Here is a 14987-nt window from a genome sequence, read left to right as displayed (position 1 = left end):
AAGATCCTCACTGCTAAGTATCTCTCACATCTGTCCACCTCTCTATCACATTCACCACCAGCCTAAGGCCCCATCATCCCTCCTCTGAGAGAAGTCTTATTTCCCTACTTTCAGTTGTATCCTTACCCATCTATACTCTCCTTTATAGGGATCCCTGGGTGGCACAGCGGTTTAGCGCCTGCCTTTGGCCCAGGGCGCGATCCTGGAGATCCGGGATCGAATCCCACGTTAGGCTCCCGGTGCATGGAGCCTACTTCTCCCTCTGCCTATATTTCTGCCTCTCTCTCTATGTGACTATCATAAATTAAAAAAAAAAAAAAAAAGAATACTCTCCTTTATAGCTAAGAGTGATCTCTCTAAAGTGCAAAGCTGATGTATCCATCCCCATGCTCTGAAACCTTTAATAATTCCCCATTATCCATACTATAAAGACCACACTTTATTTTTTTTTAAAGATTTTATTTATTTATTCATGAGAGACACACAGAGAAAGGCAGAGATACAGGCAGAGAGAGGAGAAGCAGGCTCCATGCAGGGAGTCCGATGTGGGACTTGATCCCAGGTCTCCAGGATCATGCCCTGAGCCAAAGGCAAGACGCTCAACCACTGAGCCACCCAGGCATCCCAAAGACCACACTTTAAACGTATCTAGGCCCTTCATGACCTGACTCATCTTACCTCTCCAGCCTCATAAGACTTCCTACCCCTTATTCGCTCTCCTTTTATTTCCCTGGCCAAGCACTCTTAACATTTTTTAAATAGGTAATACATTTTAAATATATTTTAAAAGATGCAAAAGACAATAAAGTAAAAAAAAGTCTCCCACTATCCTTATATCCTCCTCAGAGCTCTTTTATCTCATGTTCCTTTACAATTATATATTGAATATTTATATTTGAGTCTTTGATCCATTTAAAATTTATTTTTGCACAGGAAACAACAAATGTTGGAGGGGATGCGGAGAAAAGGGAACCCTCTTACACTGTTGGTGGGAATGTGAACTGGTGCAGCCACTCTGGAAAACTGTGTGGAGGTTCCTCAAAGAGTTAAGAATAGACCTGCCCTACGACCCAGCAATTGCACTGTTGGGGATTTACCCCAAAGATACAGATGCAGTGAAACGCCGGGACACCTGCACCCCGATGTTTATAGCAGCAATGGCCACGATAGCCAAACTGTGGAAGGAGCCTCAGTGTCCAACGAAAGATGAATGGATAAAGAAGATGTGGTTTATGTATACAATGGAATATTACTCAGCTATTAGAAATGACAAATACCCACCATTTGCTTCAACGTGGATGGAACTGGAGGGTATTATGCTGAGTGAAGTAAGTCAGTCGGAGAAGGACAAACATTATATGTTCTCATTCATTTGGGGAATATAAATAATAGTGAAAGGGAATATAAGGGAAGGGAGAAGAAATGTGTGGGAAATATCAGAAAGGGAGACATAACGTAAAGACTCCTAACTCTGGGAAACGAACTAGGGGTGGTAGAAGGGGAGGAGGGCGGGGGGTGGGAGTGAATGGGTGACGGGCACTGGGGGTTATTCTGTATGTTAGTAAATTGAACACCAATAAAAAATAAATTAAAAAAAAATTTATTTTTGCATATTGTCTTTCCAGTTGGCTACACATTTGCCTCAACATTTTACAGAATAATCTTATATTCCCCCCACTGTTGTAAAATATCCCTTTATTATATAGTATATTCCCATTTTTTAAATATTTATTTATTTATTTATTTATTTATTTATTTTTATATTCCCATTTGTATCTGAGTTTGTTTCTGGACTCTCCATTTCACTTCATTAGTCCATCTATTCATATGCTGTTACCAAACTGACCTCATTATTATAACTTCCTTTTAATGACTGGTAAACTACTTCTTCCTCGCTGCTCTTTTATTTTCTAGAATTTCCTGGCCCTTCTTACACTTTTGTTTTTCCAAGTGACTTTCTTTTTTTTTATTTTTTTAAAAGATTTTATTTATTTATTCATGATAGAGAGAGAGAGAGGCAGAGACACAGGCAGAGGGAGAAGCAGGCTCCATGCAGGTAGCTCAATGTGGGACTCGATCCTGGGACTCCAGGATCATGCCCTGGGCTGAAGGCAGGTGCTAAACAGCTGAGCCACTCAGGGATCCTCTCCAAGTGACTTTCAACGTCAACTTGTCCATTCCAGAAATAGTCCTTTTTGTGGTTTTTTTTTTGAAGGATAGATCATATTTTTAGGTTAATTTGGAGAATTATGTTACAGCACTTATCACTGTTTTATAAATTGCCTGTATACTTGTCTGTATCTAAATGAGTTCCATAGTGCTAGAGACTTTAGTTCACCTTCGTGTCCCTTATGCCTGGCACCGATTCTGGTGCAGGATAGTTGCTCAACACCTGTGGATAAATGAATGAGTGAATGGATTACTGAGTTCTTAAAGGCCACGTGTCCTGGAGTCAAAGTTGACCAAGATATTTCTTTAGGGTATGATCTCATAGAAATAATAGTAATCATTAATGTTATTAATAATTAACAATAATAATGGGATAGGGATGCCTAAGTGGCTCAGTCGTTCAGCATCTGATCCCAGGATCCAAGATGGAGTCCCACATCAGGATCCCTGTAGGGAGCCTGCTTCTCTCTCTGCCTCTCTGTGTGTGTGTCTCTCCGGAGACACATAAAATCTTTTTAAAATAAATAAATAAAATCTTTAAATAAATAAATAAGATTATATATTTGAAAACCAATGGCTTTGATTTGAGTTTGAATCTTAAGTCTGCTGTGTGTATTACTGTGACTTTGGACAAGTTATATAGCCTCTCTGGAGGGGTTTTCCCCATCTGTAAAATAACTCTACTACCACTTACTGTGAAAAGTTGTCGTATGACATGAAATAGCATTTGTAAAGCATTTCAGGATCTAGTCCTACATTGGGCTTCCTGCATGGAGCCTGCTTCTCCCTCTGCCTGTGTCTCTGCCTCTCTCTCTAGGCCCTTCATGACCTGACACATCTTAAATCTCCAGCCTTGTAAGACTTCCTACCCCTTATTCACTCATCTTTTAAAAAGATATCTCTCTCATCTTTAAAAATAAAAAAATGATCATTCTACCTACTGTGTTACTATTACCCACAATAATTTCTGTTCTAGGACTCCATCTGATTGACACCAAAGGTTAGGAGGACAAGGATGATTCTAAAAGTCAACAGTGCCATAGTTTTGTGGTGGGAAATATTTGAAAACAGGACAGAGCTGTATTTGGAGGAAAGAGAACTAGAAATAATCAATTTCATCTCACCAGTGTTTTTCAAACTGTGACCTGGGGATTACCCATAATGGATTGCCCTGAGAGTTTTATTAAATCCTAGAGAATTATTATTAAATCCTAGAATTTATTAAATACGCCTGACCACTCAATCAGACTTCCCAGAGGGTGGAATTCCCGGATTCTAACAAGTTGCTCCTGTGATTCAAATACACAGTAGAATTTGAAAACCTCTTTAGAATAAAGTTAGCTTTCAAAGAAAAAAAATAAAGTAGTGTTGTCTTAAGCCAGGAAGTGTGAAGGTTGTTCACAAACACTGTAATACAGAGCTGTTTCCCCAGTGAGGAGAGAAAAAAGGAATGAATCACCATTGCTGACTTGTGTTGTCTTTTCATCCAGCTATACAGCATTCATTCATCCATTCGATAGATGTCAGACACTGAATAAATGGTATTGTAGCCATAGTTTGCAAACTAATTAATGCTCTTCCCGAGGTAAAGTTAAGTCTTTGCTACTCCCCAGCTATTCCAAAGACAGATGCTCCAACTTATGTTTCCCTGGGGCTTGTAGCAACTAGCCATGTCAAGTAACCATAAATAGTCCCACAGCTGTTGAGCCCAGTGAACAAGGATAGGCTCTAATCAAATGGTTAGGCGTGGATCTTTGCAGAAAGTGATGGGAGAGAGAGCTTTGGAGGTAGGTTAAGCCAAAACATCATCGAAGTCAGGAAGTCTTCTCTCTTTTTTTTTTCTTCCTTTCCTTTCCTTTCCTTTCCTTTCCTTTCCTTTCCTTTCCTTTCCTTTCCTTTCCTTTCCTTTCCTTTCCTTTCCTTTCCTTTCCTTTCCTTTCCTTTCCTTTCCCTTCCTTTCCCTTTCTTTCTTTCTCTCTTTCTCTCTCTCTCTTTCTCTCTTTCTTTCTCTTTCTTTCTCTCCTTCCTTCCTTCCTTCCTTCCTTCCTTCCTTCCTTCCTTCCTTCCTTCCTTCCTTCCTTCCTCGCTTTTCTTCTTTCTTCATCCATCAGCACCTTAAGGGAGAAATGATTATAGGCTACTTAGCACTATATTATACACAGAAGCTACAAAGATGGAAACTGTTTCTGCCCTCAAAGCGCTCGTGGTATGAAAGAGGTAAACACTTAGCATCACTATGGTATAACTCAGGCTATAATTGAGAAATGTACAAAGTAATGTACACATTAACACAGAGAAATAATTTTTTGCACAAGCAGCAAAGTGTAATGAGCTCTGGAGTCAAAATACACTTGGGCTGGGATCCTGGAATGCCACATTGCAAGTCAGAAAAACCTTTCTGAGCCTCAGTTTCCCCAATGCTAAAACAATCATTTTATTAGTACCTAACCTACTCCATAAGGTTGTTGTGTGGCTTCAATGAAGCAATGCCCTGCTAACCCACTTCAGTCATTCAAGTACCACTGTCATAAGTCTGTCATATTCATATAGCAATGATACTTATTTAATACATTTACTTATATTGATTCACTTTTTTAAAAAGTCTCCAACATTTTATTATGAAAATTTTCAAACATTCAACATAGTGAAAGAACTTGACATGGAACACCTATAAACACACCACCTAGATTCTACAATGAACATTTTAGTATATTTACTATACTTGCTTTATCACATTCCTCCTATGTATGTATATATATGCATACCCATATGTATTCCCTTCTCCATCCATTAAGCCATCTGTTTTTCAGTGCATTTCAAAATAAATAATGGACAATAATATACTTCCTCCTAAATACTTCAGCATGCATATCATTTGTTGTTGCTGTTGTTGTACACATGAGAGCACACAAATGCATAGGCAGAGAGAGAGGGAGAGAGAAGAATCTTAAGTAGTCTCCATGCTCAGCAGGGATCCCAGTGCTGGGCTCAATCTCATAACTCTGAGATTATGACCTGATCTGAAATCAAGAGTCGGACGCTTAACTGACTGAGCCACCCAGGCACCCCTCAGCTTGTATGTCATTAACTAGAGTCCATATTTGTTTATAGTATTTTTCATTTTATGTTAAAGTTACATAAAATGAGATGTATAAATCTAAAATAACCATTCACTAGTTCTGACAGATGCACACACTACTGTAACCCAAACAGCTATCAAGAAATGGAACATTAGCTTTGCTCAGTGACAGTATCATAGCCAATGAAGTTTATCCAAGGCACAATTATTGCTAATTGAAAGAAATGGGGGGAAAAAAAAGAAAGAAATGGAACGTTACTGGGATACCTGGGTAGCTCATTCAATTGAGCTTCCGACTCTTGATTTTGGCTTGGATTGTGATCTCAAGGTTGTGAGATCAAGCCCCACCATGATCTGCAGGGAGCCTGCTTGAGATTCTCTCTCTCTCTCTCTCAAATAAATACATAAATATTTTTTAAAAATAAGAAGAAGAAAAAATGGAACACTACCATTATCCCAGTAAGATTCCTTCATCCCCTTCCTGGCTAATTTCTGTCCTATCCCCAGCCTAGAGACAACCAGTCTTGGATTTTTTTTTTTTTTTTACCATAGATTAGTTTTGCCTGTTCTAGAATTTCATATAACTGGAATAGTACGACATACACTCTTTTCTGTAAGATTTTTATCAGCATAATGTTTGTGGGATTCATCCATCTTGCATGGGTAATCCATTCCTTGTCATGGGTGAGTAGTATTTATTTGTATGAATAAACCACAGATTTAAAAAATCATTTTCCTAAAAAAAAAATAATAAAAAAATAAAAAAATAAAAAAAAATAAAAAATCATTTTCCTATTGGTGAGCCCTAGTCTGTTTTTGGTTTTCCCTATTATGAAGAAAGTCTCTATGAACATTTCTATGTGGGTCTTGTTGTAAGCATGTGTTTTCATTTATCCTGAGTAAAATCCTAGGAATGGAACTGCTGGGCCAGAAGGTCAGTATAGTTTCATACAAACTGCCAGGTCTTTTCCCAAAATGGCATACCATTTTACATTCCCCCAATTAAGAGTTAGTGTTTGGTGTGCTTCTAGTCAATCTGATCCATGTGTGGTGTAACAATGTGATCTCAATTTGCATTTCTCTGATGATTAACAATGTCAAATATTTTTTATGGGTTTATCTGCCATTTGTATCTCTTCCTTTATGAAATGTCTCTTCAAATAAATCTTTCTTTCTTTCTTTCTTTCTTTCTTTCTTTCTTTCTTTCTTTCTTTCGACTGGCTGCTTGGAGTTTATTTTTCACTTCGTGCAAGGCACAGGTTACAGGGTGTATGGAAGACATGTGTGGTTTGGATAGTAGAGTGAAGTTCTCTCAACCTCCTTTTGGTGTTTTGCTATAAAAGAACCCAGCTGCTTCTGCTTGCTGCAGCCTGTAGTCTACAGGGAAGGAAGGGCCTCTGATGAGGCTAGTGCCTCCTGAAGCTTTGTGGTGGCCACTCAGGCCTAGAGCCTGCTATTGGCTTTGCCAGACTGGCTGCCAGGCTGTTTCATCATGGCTTCCAGAGTCAAGTCACAGGTGATCCTGTCACTGGAAGCCTGGGGAGATTCCCTGCTGGGGGAGAGCTTGTGGCCAGAGGCTGCTAACACCTGCCTGCATCTCCCTCACCTGGCCCCCAGAAAGGGGGAATTCCAACATGGTAGCTGTGGATGGGAGAGTGGACTTCCTAAAAAAGAAGCTTGACCACCAGTGCCCCAGGTGGGCTTTGGGGAGACAAAGGTGGTGAGGAATGGCTTCCCTAGGATGCTCTGCACTTATGCAGGACCCGTTACTGGTAGTAGAACCCCGGCAGCATGGGTAACAGTCTTGAGGGATGGCTGCCTTGCTATGGCTTGTGGGCTGGTGGAAACGTCTGTGGGGAGCCCTCCAGGAACTCAGTGCACGATCCCAGGTGGTGGGGACCCTAGGCCACAGAGCCCATCTGCAGGGGAGACACGGAAAAGCTCCATGACCTCTGTGCATGGGGCCTTTACTCCATTTCCTCATTGGGCTGTTTATAGTCTTTTTACTTTTGAGTTGCAAGAGTTCTTTATATATTCTGAATACCAGTTCTCTATCAGATCTGTATTTTGCAAATCATTTCTCCTAGTGTGTGGCTTGCCTGTTCTTAACGGGGTCTTTTGACAAACAGACTTGCTAAAGCCTAATTCATTAATATTTCCTTTCCTTTTTGTATCCTCTTGTTGGAGAAAAAATTACACATAATACTAGTTAAAGATCAAAGATAAGGAAGACTTTCTTTAAGGGGGGGACTACTGCAGTAAATACCAATGGGACCTTGCAGCGGGGGAGAGAGATGGATCTCAGCTCTGAGTACAGCATTTATAGCCAAGCAGCAGGGAGGAGGCAGGACTGGGGTCAGGTGAGGGGTAGATGGAAAATTACTCAAAGGAAACATTATGGGCCAAGGGGTATTTCTGGCTAAACTGACTTTACATGATTGTTACTGATGGCAGGCAGGCCAGGATGATCAGACTTTGCCTCCAGGGCGGTGGGGGATGAGGAACTGAATCAGATACTGAGGGTGATCAGATATGGAAAATGTGGGATTCTGACCCTGGCTAAACTGACTTAGCAAGGTTCTTGCTAGAATTGGACAAGGTAGCTCTCAGCCTTAGCACAATCTTTCTGGAAACCTCTGCTCCGTGAGAGCCCAATGGAGGAAGAAGCGAATGCACTGAAGTGTAAAAGAGGAGGCAGAGGTCCAGTAAACTGCTAGCTTACACACCCATGGAGCCAGAGGAGCAGAAATAAGGAAAGCCAGAGGCCAGGAGGCTGATATCAATTATTGGACTGCAGGCCTACTTTCTAGAGCTTGAGTCAATGGATCTAGAACATTCATTGCCATCTGATCTCAGTGACCACCTTTGAGAAATCTGCCTTGCTCATACCAAAACAATCCCTTTTCTGCTCACTTCCATAGCACATACCCTAAAATTGAAACCAGAACAGTCCCTTTTGGTCCTTTGCCCTGGACCTGTGACTTTCGGGACTAATTGTTTTCATTTGTGGCTGAATATAACACATATACAATAAATCATCTCTTCTGCTGTCTTCACTGAAAAAAAAATGGACAACGCAAACAGGAAATCAGAAGTCCTAAAGTTAGGGCCCAGTTGAAAAAGAGCTCAGAAAAGCCTGTCCAACGTTTGATCATGGAGAGAATATCTTGGTCACACACTAAGAAACCTTTGCCATCCTTCAAGACAGAAAGCTATTTTTCTATGTTTTCCTTTAACAGCTTGTCTATGATCCTTCTTGAGTTTTTCTGAGACAATCATTTAAGTATTGGACAGGGCAAGGTCATTAAAAAGGGGGAAATCTATCTGTACTAATGTGTGTAGCCCGGTGTCACAGGCATCAATACTCACAAAACTCTTCTCCAGGCCATATACACCCAGAAAGAGGCTATCATGCCGATCAAAATGCTTAGGAAACAATGAGGAGGCTACAGAGCATTATCGTCACTGATTCACTGATTTGCATTTTCTGCATCTGGGGCATTAGCCCATAGCATTTGGCTGATTCCCCAGTTACTAAGAAGTGAGTCTTCCTGTATTCTAAATAGTCTTAAATAGTACACACTTCAGATGTCACTGAAATCATAGTCTACTGCAGGCTTACCTGTAGTTATCTGCTGTGTGATGAAAAGTTTTACTCCTGCTTTAATAAAGCCAAACCATGTTCACTGTCACAATACTCACCTTAAAAGGTGGCCTTTTAATTACTAGGGTAAGAAGGTGGAGGTGGGTAGGTGTGTTGAAAGCAACCTCAAATATTATCAAGGCATGTGTCTGTCAAAACAGAGACACCATAAAAGGGGCAAGAAACTGAAGATAACTTTCATTTGACCAAATGTGTATATTGGTAGAATTATGTTTACTGTGTCACTAACAACTGCCATCCTTTTTTTTTTTTCTAAGTTTACTTATTTATTATTTGAGAGAGAAAAAGAGAGAAAGTGTTAGGGAGAGACTGAGTGAGAGGATCTCCAGCAGACTTCCCAATGAGCCGATACTGGGCTTTATCTCATGACCTGACATCATGACCTGAGCTGAAATCAAGAGTCAGATGCTTAATTTAACTGACTGAGCCACCCAGGTGCCCCAGACAACTGCCATCCTATATGGAGCACCCAGTGTGTGTCTAACATGTAGTAGGCTATCTGTTATTTCAACTACTACGGAATGAGTGAATGAATACAAGAATGCAAGAAAATTCTTTCCTGGCTACTGTACAAAGAGAGCAAGCATGCCAAAGTGCTTGCTCCTAAGAAATTTCAACCCAAGAGATAAGCCACAAGTATATACATTTGAAAATTTATATATAAATAATTCTCATAGAGCAACAAGTTTCTATGGATCATATGTATTTATCTCCACTCCCTCCCAAAACTCTTAAAGTGTTTAACTCTTAAAGGACTGGAAAGGAAAACTGGAGAGGGAACAGAAGAACCATGTCACACATTTTTCAAAGATGGAAAGGAAGGGTGGGAGTAACAGCAAAGCAGAGGAAGCTGAAACCCAAGTGTTAGCTGAGGCAGTGGTTCTCAATCTTTTTTTTTTTAAAGATTTTTTTTTTTAAGATTTATTTATATATTTGAGAGAGAGGGAATGAGAGCTAGCAAGCACACACACCAGCAGGAAGAGGGGCAGTGGGAGAGGGAGAGAGAGAATCTTAAGCAGATTCCTCACTGAGCACAGAACCCAACTTGGGGCTCGACCCAAGGACCCTGAAGATCATGATCTGAGCAGAAATACCTGTAGAGGTTTTGTTTTTTTTTTTTTTTTAATTCATTCAACAGAGCACAAGAAGGGAAGTGGCATGCAGAGGCAGATGAAGGTGGAGAAGCAGGCCCCCCACTGTGCAGGGAGCCTGACACAGGGTTTATTCCCCGGATCAAGACCTGAGTTGAAGGCAGATGCTTAACCAACTGAGCCACCCAGGTGCCCCCCACCCCCCAGAGAGATTTTTAAACTATTGATGCTTAATGGAACCTAGGCCTACAGATTTATTTCTCTCCCAGGTGACATCAATGTGTGCCCAAGATTGAGAACCACTGGGGATCCCTGGGTGGTGCAGCGGTTTAGCGCCACCTTCAGCCCAGGGCCTGATCCTGGAGACCCGGGATCGAGTCCCATGTCAGGCTCCCTGCATGGAGCCTGCTTCTCCCTCTGCCTGTGTCTCTGCCTCTCTCTCTCTGTGTCTCTCATTAATAAATAAATAAAATCTTAAAAAGAAAGATTTTTTTAAAAATTTATTCATGAGACACACAGAGAGGAAGGCAGAGACGTAGGCAGAGGGAGAAGCAGGCTCCCTACTGGAAGCCCAATGCAGGACTTGATCCCAAGACCCTGGGATCACTCCCTGAGCTGAAGGCAGATGCTCAACCACTGAGCCTTCCAGGTACCCCAGATCTCAGAATTCTTCTATGGAGAAACTAAATAGCTTGAGGAGTCAGGGAGAATGTTGACCCACATTTGGAAGTTCCCAAATGAAAAGGCTGGCTCACTGTTGGAGAACCCACAAAGAAATCCACCAATCAACAAGCCCTACCCAAGAACAGAGCTTCCAATGACCTTTAACCTATTGGAGGGCCAGTTGTTTGGCAATGCCCTCAACACTAGCGTCTAAAAACAAAGGAAACAGCAAAAAGAAGGGGAAAAGGCAATCCTTGGAGAAGAACACTTCAGAAACTACCATAATTTTAAAGAAACAAGAGGAAAAAATAGTATCACTAAAACTAGAATAGGATGTCATGACAAAAAAAAAAAAAAATGCAGTTGGGGCACATGAGAAAACTGAAACTCAAAAGCCAACAAAAAAAAAAGGGATCCCTGGGTGACGCAGCGGTTTAGCGCCTGCCTTTGGCCCAGGGTGTGATCCTGGAGACCCGGGATCGAATCCCACATCGGGCTCCGGGTGCATGGAGCCTGCTTCTCCCTCTGCCTGTGTCTCTGCCTCTCTCTCTCTCTCTCTGTGGCTATCATAAATAAATAAAAATTTAAAAATAAAAAAAATTTTTAAAAAGTTGAAATATAGCACCAGGAAATCTCCTAGAAAGTACAACAAAAAGACAAATGAACAGGAGACAAGAACAGATAAGTCCTCCCATTAGCAAATGAAGAAGAAATTATCAGACATAATAAGGCTTAAGGTAGGATATGAATCTCTAGATTGAAAGAGATCACGGAATAGATCATGGAAAAACCAGAACATCAAGAACAGAGAGCCTAAGATTTTACAGAGAGAAACAGGTCACATATGGGAATAAGGACATTGAACTTACCAAGAGAAGCTAGAAGACAAGGATTTTCAAAGTTCTGAAAGCAAACTCCTCAGCAAAAATTATGTTCTCAAAGTATCTCTCAAGTGTTCAGACAAAATTTATTTTCGGGTATGCCCGAACTCAAGCATCTTACCTGGCATATATATTTTTTTTCCTCAGGAAGCTGCTCAGGGTTATTCTCCACCATATAAAGAAGGAAACTAGAAAAAGGAAGGCGTTGCTCAGGAAACTGAGAATCCCACACAGAGGACAGGGAAGGCGAATTCCCCAGGCACCAGGTGGGTGACATGTCTAAACAGTCTGCCTGAAAGCAGAGGGATGGAGGGTGTCAGGAAGACTGTCTTGAAAAAAATTAATTTGATAGGTTTGGACCAAGTGAATAATTGTACTGTGAGGCTGTTGAAGGCTCTAATAGAAAGAAAAACATGCAAATGAAAAAATGAGGGATGCCTGGGTAGCTCAGAGGTTTGGTGCCTGCCTTTGGATCACGATGTGATCCTGGAGTCCTGGGATGGAGTCCCACATCAGGTTCTCTGCAAAGAGCCTGCTTCTCTCTCTGCCTCTCTCTCTCTCTCTCTCTCTCATGAATAAATAAATAAAATATTTAAAAAAGATAAAATGAGGGATCCCTGGGTGGCGCAGCGGTTTAGCGCCTGCCTTTGGCCCAGGGCGCGATCCTGGAGACCCGGGATCGGGTCCCACGTCGGGCTCCCGGTGCATGGAGCCTGCTTCTCCCTCTTCCTGTGTCTCTGCCTCTCTCTCTCTCTGTGTGTGTGACTATCATAAATAAATAAATAAATAATAAATAAATAAATAAAAATTAAAAAAAGAAAAAATGAGATAATTATCTTCAAGAGAAAAAAGTTTTCAAGAAATCAGTGGTAGGAAGGGGTGGGGGCTGGGGTAACTGGGTGATAAATTGTATGTAATTGAATTAATTTTTTAAAAGATTTTATTTATTTAGAGACACACACAGAGAGACAGAGACACAGGCAGAGGGAGAAGCAGGCTCCCTACGGGGAGCCCAATATGGGATTCAATCCGAGGACCCTAGGATCATGCCCTGAGCTGAAGGCAGAGGCTCAACCACTGAGCCACCCAGGAGCCCCTAATTGAATTTAAATTAAAAAAAAAAAAAAAAAAAAGAAATCAATGCTGTTTGTAGTATATATAGACTCAATATTAAATAGTATTGACATGATCATGATAATGTGAACATAAGTGATTTAATACAAAATTTTGACCTAATTTCAGCAAATGAGAAGTCAAGGGGTGTGAGAGGGCAAATCCTCGACAGCTAGAACTGGAAATTTTTGCGCCCAAACACCCCTCCAATTCTCAGGGAGTACCTCACATGGTCAAACTCGGTGAAGCAACACTACCTTCTCCCACTCCTGGCGGAAAACTGCACACACACACGCACATCAGAACACAACTCGGCCAATCAACTGCTTCCACCTGGCCATGTAAAAGGGGAGGAATTGTCCTGGGAATGCAGGTGCAGCTAGAACAGTACCCACGACTTAGTGATGAGTGCCCTGAGTGGGTGGCTCCCACAGTGGACACTTCCTGAGATGAGACCTGAGCTGGATTTCCCTCCTCTGCCCTTCTTCTTAGTTAACTGCTTTGTGAGTTAGGTTCTCCAATCTTCTTCAATTCTGCGAGTCCCCACCATACCTCCTTTCCTGCTTTTAGTGGGCAGAGTGGATATCTGTTCCATTCCAAGAACTCTGACTAGCAGAATACATGGGTAAGAGGAAAGTGCCCCTAACCTTCGAGAGAGGGATTTGCACAGTGTTGGAAATGTGTTAATAAGCTTTTCAGATCAGACAGAAATGTTCCTTCCAATTGTAGGAAAGATTCGGTTAGAAGTTAGTCTAGAAAAGGTGTGTAGGTATTTTTAAAAGGTATGTCGTCCTGGAGCTACCAACAAATGTCTCCCTCTGACAGCTGTGTATGAATATTTCAAGTTCCAGCAGACACGAAATTCCCTGGGGTCAGAGGCCCTGTTTCATGTATTATTATTTTTTAAAGATTTTATTTATTTGAGAGAGAGAGAGAGAGAGAGAATGAGCAGGGAGAGGAGTAGATGCCGAGGGAGAAGCAGGCAGCCTGAGCAGGGAGCCTGATGCAGGTCTCAGTCCCAGGAACTTGAGATCGTGACCTGAACACAAGGCAGACGCTTAACCAACTGAACCACCCAGGCGACCCATTTCATGTTTTAATTCACAGCTGCTTTGCATGTACTATACTAAGCTCTCAAAAATACATGTTGTATGAACCTCTTTATCTGTTCTCTCATACATCAGATTGCTAAACTTGTGTTCACAGCTCTCACACCTAATTTTAAAGATTTATTTTATTTTAGAAAGAAAGATAGAGTGGGGGAAGGGGCAGAGGGAGAGGGAGAGAGAATCACAAGCAGATTCCACACTGAGCAGAGCCTGATGCAAGGCTCCATCTCACAACCCTGAGATCATCACCAGAGGGGAAAACCAAGAGTCAGACACTTGTGAGGCCTGGGTGGCTCAGTGGTTGAGCATCTGCCTTTGGCTCAGGGTGTGAACCTGGGATCCGGGATCAAGTCCCATATCAAGCTCCCTGCATGGAGCTTGCTTCTCTCTCAGCCTATGTCTCTGCCTCTCTCTTGCTGTGTCTCTCATGAATAAAGAAATAAAAGTCTTGGGATCCCTGGGTGGCGCAGCGGTTTGGCGCCTGCCTTTGGCCCAGGGCGCGATCCTGGAGACCCGGGATCGAATCCCACGTCGGGCTCCCGGTGCATGGAGCCTGCTTCTCCCTCTGCCTATGTCTCTGCCTCTCTCTCTCTCTGTGACTATCATAAATAATAAATAAAAATTAAAAAAAAAAGAAATAAAAGTCTTAAAAAAAAAAGAGTCAGACACTTAATTGACAGATCCACCCAGACATCCCTCTCACACCTAATTTTAGATTTAGAATCTCCTTAGGGCCTTTGTTTTAATTGAAGCCCAATGGGATCCTCTGGCAGTCTCAGCTAAGTGTCATTTGGAATGTAGGGGGAACTAGGATCATTTCAGTACACAGATGAGTCAAGCGATCCTTATCCTCTCTAGTAATCCTGGCTGGGAGTTAGGAAGTACAGTGCATTTACTTGCTTCCACTTAGTGGAAGTAAAGAAAAGGGAAGAGGAAGGGGGCACCCGGATTTGAACCGGGGACCTCTTGATCTGCAGTCAAATGCTCTACCCCTGAGCTATACCCCCATGACCTAGTGTCCTTCTCTTCCTTGTCCACTTATGGTGACTCAGTGCCATCAGATTCCACCCACACTCAAGGTCTGGCAAGCTTTGTGTTCTAAAGCTCCACCTTCTTTTGTATCCATCATCTGCTTTGGCTTTTCTCTTGGCCACCAATAAACTGGGTGGGGACACTTGAAAAATGAAAAACGACATCCTGGAAACTAGCTGAAAAGGA

At 41.8% G+C, this 14987-nt stretch overlaps 1 non-coding gene across 1 annotated transcript; it reads right to left on the bottom strand.

Moving 5' to 3' along the window:
• Positions 1 to 14704: 14704 nt before the first annotated feature.
• TRNAC-GCA (transfer RNA cysteine (anticodon GCA)) lies at positions 14705 to 14776 on the bottom strand. The gene has a single exon. It is a non-coding gene; the product is annotated as a tRNA-Cys (tRNA).
• Positions 14777 to 14987: the final 211 nt, after the last annotated feature.

The sequence above is a fragment of the Canis lupus genome, chromosome 9, assembly GCF_003254725.2.
Source record: "Canis lupus dingo isolate Sandy chromosome 9, ASM325472v2, whole genome shotgun sequence".
NCBI lineage: Eukaryota > Metazoa > Chordata > Mammalia > Carnivora > Canidae > Canis > Canis lupus.
This window is presented reverse-complemented; position numbering and strand designations above follow the sequence as displayed.